This window comes from Cynocephalus volans, chromosome 12 (genome assembly GCF_027409185.1).
Source record: "Cynocephalus volans isolate mCynVol1 chromosome 12, mCynVol1.pri, whole genome shotgun sequence".
Taxonomy (NCBI): Eukaryota; Metazoa; Chordata; class Mammalia; order Dermoptera; family Cynocephalidae; genus Cynocephalus; species Cynocephalus volans.
Window position 1 is genome coordinate 39,908,983 of NC_084471.1, and position 23,517 is coordinate 39,932,499.

Consider the following 23,517-nt stretch of genomic DNA (forward strand, 5'->3'; position numbering starts at 1 on the left):
GCTAATAGACTGAGTGGAGAAATCCAACAAGGCCTGTCTGTTTAGATTCTTCTTGGCCTGTTTGTGTAGTTTTCATTCCTTCAGGGTATGGGGCAAGACCCTTTTTGGAATGGGGGTCTTACTGCCCATAATCAAACAGGGTAGATCAGAGAATTTCCTTATGGCCAGCTCCAAGACAGACAGGCAGGGGGGAAAGCTTTGAGTATATCTACGACCCACCCCAGCAAAGAGAGATTCTAGTTCCTACAACTTGCCTGCGGGGAGAATGAGACTGAGAGACAGGAGCGCAGGAGAAGGTCAGAGGAGAACTTTGATTTTGTGGTTGCTTCTGAGGCCTTCACTTTTTGCTGTTGCTTTCTGGGCCCCAACAATGATTACTGATGATTAAATAAGAACTTTTAATATTTCAATATTATATAAATGTAGTTTTTAAAAATATACTTTGTGATTTTAAAATAAGTTAAAGTTTAGATTGGTTGGTTAAGATGGTTAGGACACCAGTAATAGAATATGTGCCTGCATGGGATGTGATTATAAGTAAATGTGCTCATGAAATCAACTTCAGTGAGTATTTACTGAGCACTTACTATATGCAGGCAATGATTCATGTGCTTAGAATAAATGAATGAATAAAAAAGACAAAAATCCCTGCCCTTGTTTAGGTTATAGTCTATCAGGGAGGGGAGAAGGTAAACTCGAACAATAAACATATTGAATAGGTATATATATTATATTATATATACCTGACATTTAATTGAAAAGATTGCTCAATCTTACAGCATTCTGAGCAGAAGGGAGTTACTGCACTTTTTAAAGTGGCTACAAAAGCAGTTAATAACCTCATGATTGTTTTAATTTTAAGCTAAGTGTTTACTCTAATGTTAATAACTGGTTAAGCACTTGTCTACTTTATTTTTTTTTTGTAATTTTTACAACAACTTCGTTAGAGAGGTATTTTTAGTCCTACTTTTCAGATGAGGTAAAAGAGGCTCATGGAACTTAAGTAACTTGCCTATGGTGAGACAATTGGAAGTGAAAAAGTTTGGGTATAAATTCAGCTCATCTGATTCTACAGCCATGTTTTTAACCACTAAGGAATTATGTCTATTCCTTTTTAAGAGCAAAAAATTTTTTCCTTGGCAGCAAAGATGAGATTATTAGGCTTAGGTTACTGATGTGTGGTTGTAGACGATATTCCTTTCTTTTTATCTTTATGGTGCTTTCTAGGCAGTGCTGAAATTTGTGGTTAGAAATTAGAAAATTAGGAGAAGATACCTGATTCACCTTATAATTTCAGAAGTGGAGCGATATTAAAAAAGTAAATTGTGAAAAAGACCCCGGCAAATAGGGGATGATTAAAATTTATAATTAAGAAGTCGAGGATCAAAACCATGGAAATGACCAAACTAATAGAAAATTAGAATAAGGGGAACAACATTTGAGTTGATCCAACAAATACTGACAGTCATATTTTTTCAATAAGAACCAGTTTTAACACATGTTACATGTGGTATTACACATCAGAGCCTCTTTGGGCATGTACCATTTCCAATCCATTAATTATCGAAGTCTTCTCATTCAATTGTTGTGTAAATAAACTGAAGTGGTACAGACAGGGATTAAGCTGTGCCTAGCAAAGGGAGAATTAAAAGAATACTTCTGTGTTTTTTGGTAATCACTTTTATTATTTTAAAATATTTTTGCACATAAAAAGTGTAAATATAAAATAAACATTTACACACCCACCAACTATCTTAAAAATAAAGCATTACAGATAATTTTGGGACGCCTGTGTATTCTTCCACAAACTCATTCCATTCTCTCCTCTCCTTCATTACTTCCTTCTTCCCCTGGGGTAATCACTGTCTTCATTTGGGCATCTGCCAACATCACAAATTGTATTTTACAATAAAATAGATTTTCACAAACCATAAATTAAGTTTCCCTTTTTTGGCTATATACAGGAATTGATATCCTGAAAAATGACCCTGACAAAACATCTGGAAATGCTGGTTGAAATATAAAGAGCTTCTCTCAAATACAAAGCTGAACTCATGAGAAAGGAAGAGAAATTATCCTGGAAACAAAAGTTAATAGGAAACTTGAAGCCACAGTGATAAGGGACCCTAACGTTGTAGCTCTCCTATTATTGCTTAATATGTATTTAAAGTTATGTTAGTAGGTACATACACATTTATAACTGTAGTATTTTTTTGGTGAATTTTTTTTATTATGTAATCACTTTTATGCCGAATATTACTTTCATACAGTTTTTCTTTTGTCCACAAATTCTATTTTGTCTTATGCCAAATTTTTTGGATAAGTATTTCCTATTGGTAATCAACACTCTTTGCTGTCTTTTTTCCCTATCCTTTTACTTGCAATTCTTTGGGGTCTTTATGTTTTAGGTATTTAAAAATTGTGTTTTTTGTAATTATTGGTAATTTTGATTTATTTCCACCATTTTATTTTACGCTGTTTTTCCTATGCTTACTGTTTCTTTCTTATGTATTCTACCGGATTGATAGAATTAATTTTTTTAACTCTCCCTACTCATTTGAAAATTACATTTTCCATTCATATTCCTTTAAGCGTTATCTTTAAAATTTTAACATATATATTAAGTAAAAGTTTAAATAAATCAGAATTTCTGCTTTCTTCCCAAACAATATACAGTAATTGACTTAGAATATTTTCTCTTTAATAACCCCTATCATGTTTTCCATGTTATTGTGATCAAATGTTTTTAATTCTCCTTTGATTTTGTATACTCCAAATTAATAATCATTGTTGTTTACAGTCATTGCTTACTTGGGAATGGTCTCAGAACTATCTTAACAATTTACTAATCATCTTTACATCTTCTTTTGATTTTCTGTTTTTATTCTCTAATACATTTTTATTTTCTAGAAATTATATTTGTGGTTTTTTCCCCCAAATCTGTCTGGATTTTTTTTATTATGTTTGTTTTTATATTAAATTTTCAGTCCTTCCTTTGTATACTTAGTCATTTAAATATACTTAGTATTTTCTACCAGATTGCTCTATTATCTGAAGTCTTTAGGGCCTTACTTGCTGTTTATAGCATTTGCTGACTCTTGCTCTTGGTGGATGGTTTCCTTATGTGCTTTCTAATTTTGAATTGCTCGCTTTCAGCAGGAAATCTGGATTTAGGGTACATATTTTAAGAATGATTTTGCATTTAATTCTACCAAGAGTGTTAAAGATTTATCAGCCTACAAGCAACACTTTATATTCGTTTTAACCTTTGGAGCTTTAAACCAAGCAAGTGACGGGAATTCAAACATTAAGACTGACTAAGTTCAGGCCTGTGGTCACAAATTATTAACAGAGATTTCTTTTGCCCTCTATCACAGAGCCAGACCAGAAAGAATAGGTAAGTTACCTTTCCATTTTTCTCTGGTGAAAGATAGGAATATTTTTACAGCTCACCATTTTGCATGAAGGTGCCTCCTTTGAGGGTCCTAGTTTTATAAGGTAAGGAGATGGCAAAGGGTTTGAGGGCAGGTAATTTATATGGCTCTTGGTAAGAGCAACGGTATACTTTACCCATGCAAACCACCAACTTGGTATTTACAGTTCTGGATTTTTATTTATTTAGTTATTTATTTATTATATATACATGTGGGGTACAGCGTTGATTTTCAATAATTGTGTAGAATGTGTGGTGGTTAGATCAGTGTAGTTAGCTTATTCATCATTACAATATGCAATTGTTCTTTGTGTCCATTGACCAATTCCTCATTAGCCCCCCTCCCTCTCCGCTCCCCTCCCATTTTCCACCTCTAGTTTTCTAAAACTTCAACATATTATTTGATTGTTGTTTCTTTCTTTCTTTCTCTCTGTCTCTCCTTATTGTTCATTTGTTTATTTATGCATTCAGTTCCCAGTTATGAGTGAGAACATGCAGTATTTATCTTTCTATATGTGGGTTGTTTCATTTAGGAAAATTTTCTCTGGCTCATGCATGTTGCTGCAAATGGTAGAATTTCATTCTTTTTTATGGCTGAGTAGTATTCCATTGTGTGTATATACCACAATTTCCTTATCCAGCCATCCATCGATGGATGTTCATGTTGGTTCCATCGCCTAGCTTGTTCTTCACTTTAGTCCCTGAAATTTTGTTGCTTCCTTCAGACCTACTATGTATTTTTTTTTTAAGATGACAGGTAAGGGAATTTTAACCCTTGACTTAGTGTTGTCAGCATCAGACTCTCGCAAGTGAGCTAACCGGCCATCCCTGTATAGGGATCCAAACCCATGGCCTTGGTGTTATCAGCACCACACTCTCCCAAGTGAGCCACGGGCCAGCCCTAGACCTACTATTTATTTTAAAAATGCTTCTATATTTATCCAATGTGCTTAGGGGTTTTGTAGTTTGAGGACTTTTAGACTTTCTAGTTCTCTATATTTCAGGAAACACATCCACATTCATGAGCGATAGAAAGTGGATTCAAAAAGCAGTAGACTTTGTTATGGTGGTGATAAGGAAAGTCCTGTGATCTTATAGTACATTTTCCACACTGTAACATGGTATTCTTTCTAAATCACAAATTTGATTATATCATTGCATAAAAACCCTTCAGTGATTTCTCATGTATTCTTAAGAATTTTTCTTAGGAAAAATTCTAATTTTCTTAGCATGTTTTTCAGTGACTTTCATTGTCTTGTGCCTGCTTCTCCATCCTGTTCTCCCCTTCTCCCCATATGGTTTATGCAGCTAGAAAGAACATCCTTAAGTTCTCCAAGTTTTTCATTTTGTTTTTCACCCCCATCTTTTTCAATGCACTGGTCTATTTGCTTAGAATACAAATTGTATCCTACCTCTCACCTCCACCACTATTGCTTTGATGATTATTTATTTTCAGGTCTCAGTTTAAGCACCACTTCTTCTAGAGAGCTTTTCTTGACACAGACCTTCTGGTCCTACCTGCTCCTATAGAATCCTGTACTTATGTGCTCCTATAGAATCTTGTACTTCCTGTTTCTTTTATCATGCCACTAAAATCACACTTTATAAATCAAAAATTTATTGGTCACTTTTGCTAGCCTTTAAAGGTCATGGCAGTAGACAATAAAATTGTTACCTCACCATTGATTCTATACATCCTAGCGTAATGGCACATTTTAGGCAATTAGCAAATATTTGCTGAATATTTCAAATTATATTTGCAATGGTTATTATTATCATCATGATAGTTATTATTTATATACCTAGTACATCATAGAAATTATAGGCATTTTGGTGTTATAGGGAAAGATTAATTCAGAGTTATTTATGAGAGTCTTTTACAAATGAATAATGACCTATGTGCTGTAATCCTAATTATCTTCTCTGTGAGGCTATGTATTCAGATCTATCATAGCAAATAGAGAACACTTTGACTATGGCATCTATTTCCAAGCAAGCAAAATATAAGACTGGCAATTTGGTTGAGAGAGTTCATGATAATGAGACTAATATAAAGGCAACTAAGGCTACAAATATGTTTCCCTATGGTTGTGTCATGGATAGTACCATGAAGAGTAGAAAAGCCTCGGAGTGTTTCAGAGTAGTCTTTCTTCAGGCATGGACATCACACCTAAAACATTGAGATACTAGATGACAAATAAAGGTGAAGAGAAGTGTGGATAGACATTGTGGAATTGTTATAGCTCCGGGTATCACTGTTGTACAACCTGAGTAGGTGTCGATGGGCCTTCCTGGAAGGGATATACAAACAGAATTCACAGACAAGTGCCAATAATGAAATCTATTTATGGGTGCAAATAGGAGTTAATGTGAATATCAGCAAATCTGCTGGACAAATAGACCAGTTTATATTGGTGCCAGGTGAGCAAGGAAAGATCCAAAGTAAGCTGAGTGATGGCAAATTCCTCATTCAAAAATATGGCAGAGGCTGTTTTTAGGGATTAATAGTTCTAGCATAGTCAGATATTCTTGCTTTTATGTTAGATATCTGTATTGTAATTCAGTCTTTCAGGGTTACTTATGATCTTGGAGTTGAGATATAAAAAGTACAGCAGTTACCAGCTTTGTCACCACTTAATTTCACAATTGTATAAATTGCTTTAAGATATAGTGGTCGGTTACATTTGTTATATTAGGACCTATCTCCATCCTCCTAGTAGAGACATCCCACCTTAAATGTGGTTCTTGAGGTTTCATCATGTACGCTGAGGTTTCATCATGTAGTTGTGTTCTGATGGACTGAGATCCTTTAAGAATTGCATGTACAGGAACAAGAGCCAGAATTTAGATTCCTTCTGGGCCTCTATAGCAACCATGATTATTTAGGTTCATCAATCTCAATTGCAAGTAGCTGAGAAAAATTTTAAAGTGAATTTAAGTTACAGACTCTGGAGAGTATATTATGCCAACAGGAATCACTAAAATGATGGATTCTTCTTTAGGAGGTGTGTGAAACAGAATAGATGATGCCAAAGATTGGTAAATGGACCCAACTGGAACTAGAGATTTTTGGAATCATTGGATGTCCTCATCGGTAGTGTATTACCACAGCACTATTTTTTCCAGTAATGTTTGGACTCTCTTAAAGGAGCAGGTATGACACTCAACACTAAGGCAGCAAAACTCATCTTGCTCAAATATTGTATACATATGATACTGACACAATTGGCCCAGGATAAACCGGCTGAAATGGTCTTTGGACTTGGGAGTACGTGAGCATATTAAGTTGTCATTCAGAGACCAGAAAATTTCTTGACCTCTGTGTATGTGTGTGTGTTTAGTTGTGTAGAAACAACAACCTTTGGGAAATTGTGGGTACATTTTATAGGCCAAGGTTAACCAGTAGGCATTCAAGTGATCCAATGTATTTTTATAAGGTATATGATTTTGGTTGCGTATAATGAGCTGCAACTCATAAAAGCCTATGGAAAAAAAATATTGGGAGAATTCACAAAAGTTCAACTTGCTATTGTGATGTTATTTGAATAAATGCTCACTTTACAACTATTCCCTCATTCTGGAATGCTCTTCAACAGGATCTTACTCCTCTGCCATTTAGTTCCCTGTCCAAATGTCACCTCTTAGAGAGACATTCTCTAGCTAGCTTATTTATAATATTCTCTCAAGATGCTTAAATTTTCTTCAACTGTTCATCAGTATCTGGCATTATATTTTATATTTATTTGTTTGCTTACTGATTGTCTCCTCACAAGACAGGAAACTCTGTGAGGGCAGGACATTTTAAAAATCATCTTTATATCCTCCATTCCCAACACCTGGTGGATACTCAATAAATATTTGTTGAATGAACAAATCAATGTATTTTAAGATTTACCAATTCTAAAAATTCATTTAAATTGCTTTCTAATGGGGAAAACTATACAAATTATTTTTCCTTTATATATCTTCCTGTATTAAATACTTTTGTATCCTTTTAAAATAATGCCTCCGAAAAAAGTTTTATAATATAAAAGCACTAATATATCCTCATTTTCAACATATTTTCAAGCAGTATTAAATTAGAGCTTCAAATGTATATTCTTCAAAATTATTGAATTAGAATAAAATATTGTCAACGGTAGAGTTGGTCTAGTATTGCTAATGAGACATTTGCATTACGGTGTTCTTCATGCCCATACCAAGATCACATTTTGTTCAACAGAGGTGAGACAATTTTGAGTATAGCTCAGCAGTGGATATCCTTGGAAAAATGGCATTGAGGTCAAAGGTGAATTTAGACACCCAGGCTTTTCTGTCCATTTGAAAAGAAAGAGTGCTTTCCCTTTTTCTTCCTCATGTCCCTCCTTCCCCTCCTCCTCCTCTTTCTACTCCTATTCTCCTTCCCTTCCCCTTCCTTCCCTTCCTTTTCTTTTTTCTTCAATCCTTTTGTGAAGAAACTCCATTGGGTGGAAATATGGGAACTAGTTTTTACCAAAAGGAACAATAGAAAACAGCTCTTAAAAACAGTGTTGTTGTTTCAACATGTCAACACTACTATTCTTAGAAAGTCTTTCGGTATTTTTAGAACTTCTACAAATAGAGAGGAGAGATGACACATGGCATCCGGGGGTATGGACATGTGACATATTCACGAGACTTGTCCAGATAGGACAGTTAGTACTTCATTTTACATTGAGTGTCTTCAGCCTACAAGAAGAGGACTGGTGAAAAAAGTGCTCCAGAATTAACTGTTTTGATGGCATATTTCCTTATCTTGTTTATTAATTTCCTAGTCACATAAGTTATACAATTTCAGCTTTCCCTTTATCAACTTTTGTGAAAAAAATGATAATGGATCAGTGAAATAAGGTAGGAGGAGTTAGAAACTGGATAATGTTTATATTAAAAAGTATGATATGTAACTTTAAGTTGATGCCTTAAGCAGACAGTCATGTTTATGTCAGGGAAAAAAACCTTAAGTGTGTTACAGAGAACAGGATTATATTTAACTGTTTTCTATTTTCATTTACTAAAACATATTTCAAAAATAGTCCAAATAAGCAATAAGATGTAAAATTTTTATACATATATATGTCTTTCTATTGACTGGAGCTCTTGCATATAGTTAAATGAAATAATCAGGGAGGTGTCAGGATGAACATATGGGTTTGCATTTTTTTTAAAGAAAGAAAAAGTATATTTCATTTAGTAAATTCCAGAGGCAGAAACTACCAAGAGGAGCTTGCCAGTTGAGATTAGTTACTGTGATGGTATAAATGTAGACAAACCATCTCCATGGTAATTCAAACAGCTTTGGGCTTCAGAGGTGGGAATAAATACCTTAAATTTGATATACATGTGAAAAACAAGTCACCATGTACTCTGATTATACAGTGTGATGGAAGAGTAATTTGCTTTAATCCTTTGCAACAACAGCTCTGGGCTCCAAAAAGGAGAGATGGGAGCACACGGATGAGAAGTACACAGAACACAGCTCCAAACTGTAGCCAGAATGATCTTTGAAAATATAGCTCTGATAATGCCACCACTTTGAATAAAACACTTTATCTCTTCTTATTGCCTCAGGTTCAAGACCAAAATCTTTGTCATGATCTGTAAGGGTCTCTTTTGTTCCACTCTCCCTAACCCTCCTCTCCCAGGCTTTATTTCAATCACTCTGTGTGTTCTCTGCTCCAGTAATACTGGACATCTTTCATTTGCTTACATGAGTTGTGTCTTCTCCAGCTATTAGCTCTTCCTGCTTACTGGAAACAGAGGAAGACTCCAATTATTTGCCTACTTAACCCCTACTCATCCATCAGATTTTAAGTCCCACTTCCTCAGAGAAGCCTTCTCTGCCTAGTCTCTCAGGTCATTTTAGGTCCCCAGTTACAACCTCTCAAGGTATGACGTACATTTCCTTTACTGTATGATTATTTGATTAATGCATTTTTAATCTAACTTTACTGCAAGATCCATGAGGGCAGGGACTGGATCAGATTTTGGTCAGCATTGTATTCACAGCTCTAGTATTTTGCCTGTGATACCATCTCCTCTTTCACCTCCTCACTACTCCTGTTTGTTTTTGGATATTGACTTTCGATATTCTCATAGAGCTGTCAACTTCTAGTGACACCATTTTCTCCCCTTCTACATTCAGTCAGAGGCTGGAAGTGTGCATCAGGTCCTAAGAGGTACTACACCACTAAAAAGAGTGAGATGGCATTTGGAAGGAGCTTGGTAGCAATGCATGAAAAAGCTATAGCTTTATGTAAAGTATCTTAGTTCAACTCATCAGAGAACAGGGAAATGAATGTAGGAGCAGATCTCACTCCAAATTAAAAGAAACAGAGCACTTGAAAGCTTGCAAGCCTCATTCTGGAAGGTATGTGTGACATTGACTTCCACGTTGAATTTAACGTAGTTGTCTATTTTTAAATAAATGCAACTAAAATGTGTTAAGATTGGTACATGAAAAGAGAAAATATTTCTTCCATAATTAGTATCCAATACTTTTTTCTTGGTTTAGTAATAAGGCCACTATCTGAGATAAAAATGATATCCATAATAAAATAATTGTGTTTTCATTAGAGAGGGGAGGAGTGAGAAAAGGAAAATAGAGTCTAATGGTTTAATTACTAGGGCCATCAATTTTTATTCCCTCAAATGAAAATACCTTCCTCATCAATTTCCTCAAAGTCCTTAATAAAAGAGAGCTGATTACAAATGTTTCCTACTTCCAAATGTGGGAACCTTGTGTAATAAGATGTTTCTTTTCTCTTTTAATAGTTTTCCAAACTGGAGGTCATCTAATCCAAAAGCCTCACTAGCAGGTGAGAAAATAATATCTGTGTTGTGAATTTGTGTTATCAAGATAGGTATGTGATTTGTTCCATTTGGGTTGCCTATTTGCCTATTTGTGTGTGTGTGTGTGTGTTTGAGAGTAGGTGATGTGGCTATTTTTCTAGAAACATGGTTCATAGCTTATCAGATTCTCGAAGAAGTCTATAACCCTCGACCCCCAACAGCTGCACCCCAACTATATTAAGAACCAGACATAGCCTAAACAGTTGGGGCAGAAAACTTAAAGGAATCCAATAAAAGGGGGAAAAATAAGTAATTAGAAAGACAGAAAGGTTTAGAGTCCTATGTAATATGTTATGCACCCCCTCCTAAAGGCATTTTTGCTATTGCCTATGAAATCTGAGACTTAATCTATATTTGCTAACATCGCTATATTTGGATACTGATACACTATGTTTTAGTAAGATGAACCAAGAAGCAGTTATATAAACTGAGAAAAAAAGGAGGAAGTGCAGCTGTGTACTGACATCAGAGTGGGAATAGAAAGATGCTTTGGCCTTAAAAAAAACTATAGATGGAATAACAATGATGGCTTGAACATTGACATAGCTCACTGACTACCAATTTGTGATGAAAACCACAGCTGTACTGAAGAGTTACTACAGTGATGCAATACATTATATATGGATAGCATTTTAAATTTTAGAAAAAAGCAATAGGATAATTTAACTTAATTATCTAGAGCTATATTTACAGTTCCTAAAAAATTATTCTAAGCTCATGAACAAAATGTGTGTGAATTTAACAGAAAATTGTATTTGTTGATATTAAACTTTTTTTTTATAGCCAGAAAAAAAATACAGATATTACCTAGGGAGAAGTGATTGAACATTTCCTGTTTTGCATATAGGCTTAAATACATGTTCTAAAAATAAGGTTGAAATGTTCACGTTGGTAAATATTGTAAAATTGTAGTTGTTTACACTATAGTTATTTTAAGTCTTCGGACATATTTTGTCGACACTTGTCAATATTTCTTGATGTGAAAGTTTTATGAATTGTTTTAAAAAATAAGTAAGTCTAATATACTGGTTTAGGCTTAGAAAGTTGTGGGGGGAATATAAGAAATTCCTCTAAGGAGATCTCAAACATAAAATTATGGTATCAATAGAAGCAAATTATATTAATAAGATATTGATTGAGAATTCATTTATCAATCCAAGTAAGATTGACATGCTAGGCAGGTAAAAACAAAGCAATCAGAGTAATCAAAACCTGGTGTGGTCTTAATGAGCATTCAGACTAAAATCGCCACATATTTAGTTATTCTCTATGAGACTTGAATATAACCAAAGGAACCACTAACATTACATTATTGCACAGTAGCTCAGACTGTGGGCTTCAGATCGGATTCTGAATGCCTTTATCCAGAGCAAGAAACTTGTCTTCCCTGTGCCACAGTATCAATTTTACAGGATTGCTGTGGAGATTAAATGATTTGATATATTTATTTATTTATTTATTTATTTTTTTGTCTTTTTCATGACCGGCACTCAGCCAGTGAGTGTACCGGCCAGTCCTATATAGGATCCGAACCCGCGGCGGGAGCGTCGCTGCGCTCCCAGCGCTGCACTCTCCCAAGTGCGCCACTGGCTCGGCCCATGATTTGATATATTTAAAGATCCTAACACAAAGCCTAGCACATATTAAATAGTGCCAAAATGTTTTCTGTACTGTTACTGCTGCCACCACTATTAATATTTATAATCTCTGAGGAATTGTTGAAAGGATATAGAAGGCTGGGGCTGAAGTAAGTTATAACGATATTCAAAGAGGAAAAGAAAATAGAATCCATAACTACAGCCTTGAGACCTTGGTATGCTTGATGTTGATTCTTGAGAAAAAAAAAAAAAGAATTATTTAGATGATGGTTTGTGAGAAGCTGGAAGAGGAGGAAGTGGCCATCAGGAGCCAACATGGAATCATTTCAAATGAATCATGTCAGTCTAAGTAAATTCCCTTTGGCAGAAATACTAGAATAATAAACAACCTCACCCCCCAGAAATCATTAGGCATAGTGTTTCTGAACTTTAGTAAGTTTGTACATAAGCTCTTTCATATTATACTTGTGAACAAGACAAAGAGAGAAAAAACATAGATGCTTGAGTAGTTAATTAGAAAAATAATTGCTCTAATAATTCTACCCAAAGGGTCCTAATTAGTGAATTAATCTAAACACATAAAATCATTTCTCACTGGGTGTTTCAGGGTCTAAATTTGGCTATGTCTTGTGGGATACATTTTATCAATTCCCCAATGGAGGGTAATAATAAAAATTTTGGAAGATGCCATGTATTTCTACCCACAGCACATCCCTTCCTCCTCCTAACAAAACACATGTTTTGTTCAGTTAACTGTCTTTTGCATAGCCATGTGCTCAAGAGGCAAAACATCATTGCTAGCCCAAACATCATGATTGATTCAAGACAGTCATTGGTTTAGAAATGGGGATGAGAGAACATTCTGATTTATAAGGAAAGTTGGTTAGGATGGGAAAGTTTCTAAAAGAGAGAAAAAAGAGAAAGTTTAAGGCCTTTGGACCTTGCCATGAATTATAAAATGGTTGAAGATGCTAATGTCATCAGAGAACACAAAGGGAATAAAGCCAACATGCTAAATATAGAAGGGAAGAAAGATATAAAGATCCCAATTATTGATAATGTTCTTGAACCACTGAAAAAAATAACCTAGAGCTTTCCTACCTGCTGACATATGTGTGAAGTAAATCGTCTTTCTACAAGGATGGTTGAGACAATGAGACAGGGTTTTCTGTAACGTGTAACCTAAAACATTTGAACTAATATATCTTGAGAGCCAGGCACTGTGCTACACGTCTTAAAACCGCTCTCCTGTTTAATTAACTCAGTAACACTGTGAGGTGGGTATTACATTCATCTACACTTCACTGAGAAGTAAATTGAGATTCAGAGAGGTGAAGTGATTTGCCCATATTATACCGCTAGTTGAGATATATGCATTTATCATTTGCATTCTTAACTATTAAAATATACAACCTTTCCAGTTAAAATATAGAAAGAATGATTATAAGGATTCTGGAGGGACAGCAGATGTATTGAATGGCAAGTTAAGATCCCAAGAACTTTGAAAGCAGGCTGAGGGCTGACACTGCTCTTACCCTGCAGGCATTTTGCTAATCAGACCGTCTTGTGTTGCACATTTGATGGCTTGGTAAAGAGCTGTGTTTGGAAGTCAAAGCCTGAGAAACAACAACAACAGCAACAACAAAGGTAGGAGGAAAATTCAGGAACTCTGAGGCCTCTTCATAAACCTGAGACCCCAAAAGACAACAAACTCAGGATAAGTTTGAACTAAAAACTAAACATGTCCTTGCATACCCTCTCATCCCTAGGATCTTACAAGAAAAGTTTCTCTGGCATTTAGCAGAGGAGGAGAAAAGAAAACACATCCTTGAGAAATTATCACCATACTTAAGATTTTGAATTGAGTTGTAGTGAAAATTCTCATCACTTGGTTAGTAAAATCAACAGCGAGAAAACAACCCACAAGCCACGAATAGTTTACTATGCAAGTACTAACACCTCTGCCCCCCAAAACCCCACAAAAATCCAAATGCAGCTAAACTATCAGACAAAATTGGCATTAGTGTATAAAAGAATTATTAGAGACAGAGATAGTCACTTCACAGAGATAAAAGATTTAAATTTCAAAGAAGATAGAAACATTATGTGTGTATAAATACCTACTAGCATAGTATCAAAATATATGAAGGAAGAATTTTTAGAATTACCAAAATAAATAAGTAAATCCTCAGTCATGGTATTAGATTTTCACATGCATCTTTCATTAGTTGAGAGAACAGACCAAAAAAGTATAATAAGAACAACACAATACAATTATCCAATTACTCATAGCTAAAGCAATAATTAGAAATTTGTAACCTTAAAGACTTATCTTAGAAAATAAGGCTAAAAATTAATGTCAACTATCTATCCCCCCAAATTAGAAAAGTACAACAAAATAAACCCAAAAGGTGTATGAGAAAGAATATAATAAATTTAAGAGCAGAGATAAATGATCTGGAAACTAAGCCAAAAATCTGCTTTCTGGAGGGAAAAGATCAATAAGATTGACAAACCTCTGGCAAGTCTAATTATTAAAAAAGGAGAGGATGCATAAATAATTCATATAAAATGCAAATGGGGACATAACTACAGGTGCTGCAGACCAGAAATAGATAGATGGTATTATAAATAGTTTATGCCGATAAATTTGAAAATGTGAAAAAAAAGTTCAAATTCCTTGGAAATTATAATTTGCCCAGAGTGAGTAAAGGTAAAATAAAAAAATGGGAAACCTATATTTTAATAAACATAAAATAGATTGAGTGATCAAAATATTTTCATAAAGAAAACTTCAGATCCAGATGGCTTTACTCATGACTTTGACCAGAAAATCAAACAAGGAATAATTCCTATCTTGTTCAAACTCTTCCAGAGAATAGAAGAAGAGGAAACATATTCTAGTTCGTTTGATGAGCCTCATGAAATTTTGTTACCAAGCTTCCAATTTTCAGAACATAGTGAAAGCTTTTTCTTGAGATTTGAAACTTTGATGCCTGATAACACTAATTCTACTCAACATTATATAGACAAATTATTGAAATTAGTAAAAGAGTTCAGCAAGGGTTCTGGATTCAAAATCAATACCCAACAGTAAATCAATATCCAATGCTATATAGGTCGCAAGCAGAACATGAAATTTTAGAATATAACATTCACAATAGCAACAAAAATGTCAATGCTTAGGAACGAGTTTAACAAAAGTGTGAGATATTGAGGAATATTAAAAAATGTAGATAAACAGTGATATACTCTGATCATGGACTGGAAAACTTAATATTGAAAAGATGTCAGTTCTCCCCCAAATTAACCTGCAGATTTGATGCGATTTTAACTAAGGTCACTATAGATTTGCTGTTGTTGCATTGGAGGGATTGATTCTAAAAAATTTTCATGGAAATGCAAAGGACCAAGACATTCTTGGAGAAAAAGAATATAATTGCTGGTGAACATGATCTAACAGATATTAAGACTCCTTATAAAGCAAGAACATAATGAACGTGCTGTATTGGGGAAGGTTTAGAGGAATGGACCAATAGAATTGATCACAGAGAACAGAAACAGACCCAGGCATATGTAGCAGAGGTGAAACTGCAGTTAGGTAAGGAAAAGACAAACTTTAGATTAATAATAGTGGTGCAATTGAATGTTCATCAACAAATTAATGGAAAGTATAATGTGTTTCTCATATCATGCACAAAAATTAAGCACAGGTGAGTTAAAGTTAAGGTTTCAGAATATCCAATATCTTACTGACCTTGGAATATAGAAAGATTTCTTCATTAAGACATGAAAAACCCTAAAGGAAAAGACTGATACATTTGACTATATTAAAATCAAGACTTTCTTTTCATCAAAAGAATGAAAAAAATCATAGAGTAGAAGTGGCAGCACATATAACCAATAAATTAATCATATCCATAACATATAGGGATTCCTACCAATCAGTGAGGAAATCCAGATGGTTCAAATGAAAAATGAGCAAAAGGATTATACAGATACATCACAAAACAGGAAATCCAAGTGGTCAATGAACAAATAAAAAGCCGATCTATCTTATTAGTAAAGAAGTATAAATTAAAGTCATAGCTAGAGACTTTTACTTACAAAACAGGCATGTGAAATTTAAAAATAAATAAAATTGTGGGGCAAGAACCAGAAGTATAGGTATTTTTAAATAAATACCTTGGGAAACAGTATGACATCGTTCTAGTAAAGTTAAAGATATGCAAAACAATTATTCCTTTGCTAATTTATTCTCTAGAGAATCTCCTGCATGTATGTATCAGGAGATAGCTATAAGAATTTTTATGGTATCAGGTTTTAAAAATAACACCAAACAGAAAGCAGCACAAATGCTCCTCAACTAGAAAATGCATAAAAAATTGTGGTATCAAGTGTCATTCAGCATGGGCTAATGTGACAATTATAACAATAAGAAAAAGAAACAAGTCATCAAATAATATATACAATATTATTATGGTCACATGAAGTTCAAAAACAAGAAAAAACATTGCTAAAAGAGTAAGAAATAATTGTTATAAAAGTCAAGATATCGCGTATCTCCAGTCAGGAGAGAGGAGGATGTGACAGTGGAAGATATAATTCCAGGCTTTACAAGATGTTGTCAATGTCCTATTTCTCCACCTAGTTAAGACAGGTATTTGTTTTATAAATATACTTTGAACTATATAAGTATATTTTGTGTAATTTTGAATGTATGATATATCTCAAAAAACTATGTTTAGAAAAAGAACACACTAAAAATGATAGTTAAAATTTTTATTCATAAATATATACTATTACCTTACTGATGTCTATCTTACCAGTCCTGTGTGTAAGTGTGTGTGTGTTTCAATGAAGGAGTGTCTAAATACACACAAGGGTACTTCAAAAAGTTCATGGAAAGATTTGTATTATATTTTAATTCTATTTATCACTAACTTTTTGAAGTACCCCCATAAATAAAATAGTTAATAAAATGTGGAATGACTGTAGTATTTGTTAAATTGCATCATGAATCAATTGTCTTTTTTAAAGTATGAAGACAATCAATCAATTTCAGAGGATGGTGACTTATTTCCATGAAGAGAAAATATATCAACTGCCTTATGATCAAATTGAGTCAATTCCTACCCTTTTTCTTTACCCATTCCTATTTCCTTGAAAAAGAAGTAAATCTTAGACTTCAATGAGAAAAATGTTTATTTAGCTTTAGAAAAAAAGGAATGCCTCAGTTACGTTTCAGTGACCCTTCTGATTTAAGAATTATTCTAACAAAAACAATCTTAAACAAAGAGTCTGTGTTCTAGCTTTGTGAAATTCTGCAAGTCATGTAGCTCTTTAGATATCAGTTTCTTTATCAGCCAAATGGGGATAATAACAGTGCCGACCACACCAGGTGTCTTGAAGAATTAAATTGAATGAGAAAATCCATGTAAACCACAGCACAGTGCCTAGAATATGGTCAGGGCTCTATAAAGTTTGTTTAAAAGCAGAAACAAAAACAAATGACCTCTGTCATCAGAATAGACAGCATTTAAACAAAGTTGCAAAAATGCAATGGAGATTTAGGAAAGAAAACTGGATTTAATCAGGAGAAATGTTAGGAGATTTATTTGCATTTTATCTCAGCACATTGCATTCTTCCTTCCAGTTGTACAGCTTGTCCTCTGGCTCAGTGGTGGAGAGGATGGATTGGCAAATGGGGATTTTTAGACATACATAAATATGCCACCTCACACATTCCCCTTGGGACCAGGGATGCATCTGCTTAGTGGACTGGAAGAAGACAATAAGGAATCACATATAATATATATTTATTAGAACATATTACTGTCTTTCTATGGACATATGTGGAACCTCACAGGGCATTTTATAGATTAAAGTCTTGATGTAACTGATGGGATCTGTCACTATATTCTTGATGCTTAAAATACATCCAAGATAAATCCAACATAAAATAGTGACAATTTCAGCTTCAGTGCTGACACTAAAAATATAAAAGCATGAATAAGTCATATCTTGGATGCCTGTCTACCTTAAATTTTGTTTTAAGATTCCTCCAACAGCCTTTTGCTTTGGACTGATAGGGCAGTTGCAGTCTGGGTTCTGGATTTATAGTGTGGGTGAAGGTGCAATGTTTTTGTTAAAATGCTTGATCAATGATGCTTCCATTGATTTTAACTTGAAACAAAACTAAGAGTTTTAGAGACTCAAATAATGCTTAACTCAGTAAAAAGTTGTAATATTTAAATCATTTTAAAAATTATTTTCTGAATATTTTGATATATTTCTAAAAATTAGAGCAGGACACAGAATAGCTCTACAACAGCAATAGGTCTGTTTCTTTCTAATTGTTTTATTTTGGCTTTTATTTCTCACTTTTTTGGGTGTTGTAGATGTAGCTAGCAATAGAGACATTGAAATGCATTAAATAATTTTGGTGTAGAGGAAGCCACCAATATTTATAAACATTTTGAGGGATCTCTTTCTTGTTATATCTTAGTGTAATAGCACCTATATCCTCCCATGACTAAAACCGAGTTGTGTAAAAGAAGGAAATGGCTATGTATAGAATTTCTATCTTCTTATTCTCCACGTTCAGTACCCAAGTTCAGGTTCTCAGAATTGCTCACCAGCTTTCTGACCAGCCATCTGGTTTCTCATCTTTTTCTTCTCCTTCCCATTTCCTTAAATTTAGCATGCACCATGTGATTTTACCATTTTAAAAATGCACGAGTTGGTCCATGTTGTTAAATTGAGAGCTCTTTGAGGAATGGGACTGTATTTATTTTTTTATATCAGCACCAAACCTCCCATGATTCTGGTTTCTTGTAGACGAATTGGGGTGGAGATAGTAGAGATAAAGAGAAGTAAACAATTTCAAATATATATTAAAGGCAAAATTGTTGGAAAATGCTAATGAATCATATGTAACAGATGAGAGCTATAGATCATCAAGATAAATCCCATGCTTTTGGTACGGACAACTGGAACTATTTAGTGAGATATGGAAACATAAGGGATTCTGCGTTATGTGTGCATGTGTGTGGTGTGTGTGTGCATGTGTGTGAATTAAGAGTTCTGATTGGAGTACATCAAGGAAATAGTTGATCAGGGATAAACGTACATTTGGGAGTCATTGAAATACAGCTAATAATTAAATGCCATTGGAATGGTTGAGATAAAGAAGAGAGTACACATATAGAACAAAAGATTGTCCAGGGATAATTGTAGAAATCCTTCAACATTAAAAGGTAGAGGAGGAGGAAGTGAAAAAGCAAACTAAGAAGAGGGAGCTAATGAAACGGGAGCAAAACCAGAACAGGGTGGTATCTCAGAAGCTATGGTTGGTTATATGATTGTGCACAACTATTTACTCCCTGCCTTTTAGAATATTCAATCTTGCCAGTTGCCAGGTTAGTTTTACAGAAGGATACTTTCACATCCCACTGATTTGGGGCTCAGTCTTGTGACTTGCATTGGTTAATAAATATTTGCAAACGTGATGTACACTATGTCTGGGCAGGTGTAGAAGCATTGCAAATTTCTGCCAGGCCTCTCGTTCTTGAGCCCTCTCTCAAAAGAAAAGTGTGTCCCAGAGAGAAGCTACTCCTTCGACTTGGTTCCAGTAGATATGAATGCAATGTATAACTTGGGACAGAGATATGTCAGACAAAGCACAGAAACTTTGTAACAAGACTTGAAGAAGACAGGACACGTCAATAGAGTCAGAAATAGTTATTAGTTTTCTTAAGTCAGTAAGATTTTGTTATATAGCATAACCTAGCAAAAGCAGACTGATAACAGAAGCAGAGAGAGAAGGATTTCAAGGAGGGAGAGTGGCCAATTAAGTCACTCACAATTGTGTGTGAGACAGGTATAGAAAGGTGTTCATTAGATTTACAACGTGAAGGTTGTTGTGAACTTGCAGTTAAAGCTAGGGGGTTTAAGAGAGAATAGAAAGAAGAAGTAGACACAATGAATGTAAACATGTTTTCAGACTTTTTTATGGCAGTGGTTCTAAGAAATGAGGTGGTAGCTGGAGGTGGATACATGTTAAGGAATGTTTGTTTGAAGACAGAATATAATACAGTATGCATGCTGAAAACAACTATTAATGTAGAGAGAAGGTGGAAATACAGGAGAGGGAGAGAAGATAGCCTAAGGAGCAAAATGTTGAGAAAGTTAGAAGTTGCATGCTTCAAATTCTAGGTTGAAGACTTGGCCTTTGATAAAAGAAGATACCCATGTAACAAGCGGAAAGAAAGTATTGCTACAGGTAGGCGTGTAGATTAGGTAGTGGGAAGATTGGGGGGGCAAAGTCTTGTCTGAAGGCTTTTTTTTTCTTCCCTAAAAAAGGTGTGCAGTTTATTAGTTGAGAATGGGTAAATAAAAGAGTGTAGAGGATATGAGAAGAAAGGTATAGGACAAAATAGCCACTTCCAGAGAGGGGAAGCAGAATGAGTAAGGAAAAAGAGTAGAATAGGATGGCTGGGCAGTGTTGAAAGTTTATTTGAGATTCATGAAATTTCAAATGAAGCTAGTCAGCCCAGTTGTCATTTTCAAGCAACAATCAGCTTCTTGAGTGCAGGCTTACAGAAGGCAAATAGCTGGGCTCAGTCATACTTGGAGTTTTGCCAGATGTGCATGTCAGTGGGAGAGAAGGACGAGGAGTAGAGGATCTCTCCTAGGAAAGGTTATAATCGCCAAACAAGAAACATAAACTTAGTGAGGGAACGAAGAAAGAGAGAAGGAGGTAACAAAATAGAACTGAAGAGGAGTGAATGGATTGAATAATTGATGCCTGGGCATGTAGTCCATATGCTGTTGAATATTAAATTAATAATTAGTTACGAATGACAACTATGGCTACCACTGGAAGTTAATGATGTTTGACAGGAAGTATCATGGGACCAGGTAATGTTTTCTTGAACACCAAGTAGAATGTGACTTGTTGTGATAAAAGATTATTTTCTTCTTTACATCTCTGTTCCATTGCCAAAGTGTACAGAATGCTGGTAATAGACACAGAGCATTGCAGATTAAAGAATGAGTGTGCTGTAGCTTTACAAAAGAAGCCAGATGTGATTTTGGAGACCACAATGAAGGGAAGCGAGACTTTTATTTAAATTCGACTGAAAAAAATTTAGTACATAACGTTTATATTTTGAGTATTTGTGTCATCACATTGTAAGGGCAGATCTGCAGAAAGGATTTAACTGTTTTGCTACAATTTATAGAGATAAAGAATCCTTCCGAAAAGGTACTTGGCTCAAATTGCATGATTTCTCGAAAATGAAAATTATGGATGAGAGAATAGAATGTCAGGAAACATTTTCTGAATAACTTCAACTATTATAGATTAACTTCAGGAAGCCAATAATCAAAACCTTTAAATCCACAAACACAAAAATGGACCTTTAGAATCTAACTTGTATGATTCTTTTCTTTTTTGCTCCTATAAATACTATTAGAATAGCCTCCTTTTCCGCTCATATAAATCTCAAAATCAAAGCTGAATGGAAAAACACTTTGCAATATGCATTACTAATAATTTAAGATATTTAACATCCCATTGATATTTTCTTAATTTAGTTTTTGTACTTTTTTGTTTTGATGAATGTAAAATGAGTTCATATCTTTCCTAAGTCTAATAATCTTTTTTCCTTTTAACATTATTTTTGTCCATAGACCTTGAGTTTCTCAACCATAATCTCTACTATTATGGATTTCAGAAATTAATTTTAATATATTTTCAAAAGTATCACTTGGAATTTGAGCTCAGTTACTATTCACAGTTCTGTGTGTGTGGGGGGGGGATAGGAACACGTTACTAAGTAAAACACAGGATACCCACTTAAATTTGAATTTCAGATGAACAATAAATAATTTTTGTGTAAGTATGTTTTAGGCAGTATTTGAAATTCAAATTTTATATGAAATTCAAATTAAACTGGATGCCTTTGTTCTTATTTGTTAACTCAGACAACCATAAATGGGAGGGACAGTCAACAACCTGTCCCCTCTCTGTCATTATCCCAATGCTGCCTCAGGTGAGTAATGTATCTTAGGACACCAAGGTACGTCCGTACTAAACATCAAGGTATGAGCATTGCGGTCATTTTAGTACTAGACTGGCATACAACTAAAATGTCAACCAAAGAAAAATTTCAGAGAAGAGACTAACCCAGTGGGTTGTAGCATGTGGTGAAGAAGACTCCAGAGTCAATTAGACATGGATCAGAATCACTGGTCAGAATCTCACTCTCTGTGCATCACTAAGTACATCCCTCTCTGTCTGAGATTCAGTCTCATCACCATGTAAAATGGGAATGATAAGAATTACTTCCAGTTTTTTGTGAGGATTAAATATAGTAATATATGTAAAGTGCTTAGGACAGTGTCTGGAACACTGTGTATCATTGGCTGTTATCCAATGCCTACATTTGAGTAACAACTCGACATAAACTCCTTTGGAGACACACTTAGAACAACATGATGTTCTCAGAGAGTCAAAAGGTTAGCATTAATGCTGCTTGTACAGTATGTTTCTGCTTAGCCATTAGATTTTAAATCACATCTATATGTAATAGTTACTGTCTAATAATTTCCTCTCAGGTACAGAGGACGGTGAACTACATATCGCATATGTGTGTATGTGTATCATATATATGTATACATATGTTATATAATTACAAAGCTGTATTCAAGAACAAATGAAACTCAGTAAATTAGTAGAATTGTCTAACATTAATTTCTTATATTCATTTCCTAATGACTGCTTCATTAGACTGATAACTATTAACTTGATAAACTCTTAGTGTATCTAAATGATGCTAATTGGACGTGGAAAGGAAATAAATTGGGATCAACCTAATTTTTCCTACAGGAGTTTATTATTGTTGATGTTTATGTAATCTCAAAAAAGATTATAAAGGGACTTATGTAAGCCTTAAGCAGAGACCAATTTTATTTAACTAAAATAAGTGTAGAGTTTAGTGTATTTAACTAGTTAAATGAGAGTCACACAAATGTCTAGAATATTATTTTGCTCAATATTCTCTTTAAATTGTCATGACGATTGACCTTCATAATCTCTTTTGTTGTCAAGAACACATTCTTAATAGGTAGTAAAGAGGATTTTGTGGTAATCACCACAAAGAAAACATAAATGTTCAGGGGGTGGATATGCTATTCACCCTAAATGAATCAGTATACAATATATGCATGTTTTAAAACCACACATTGTACCACATAAATATGTACAGTTAAGTTAAAAAAATAAGAACAAAAATGAATGGGCTAAAATCTATTATATTTTAAGCTATTTTAATGTAATTTTTAGCATTGTGGGATTGAAGAATAATCTTGCCACTGAAGCAATATTGACGGAAAAACTCTGTAGAAAGCAACAGCTGCATTAACATTTTTAATAAAAAGAATTTTTTCAGATTCCTAAAATAATGTGCAATATTGGAACTACCAAATTAATACGGAAAGAATGTCACTTCTTTATCCTATAATGTTTTGGCTGCATCCCAAATAATATTGGATTTTTGCATTGTCATTCAAAATGCAAATTCATAGCGAATTGTTGTCATTTCAATAATAGAA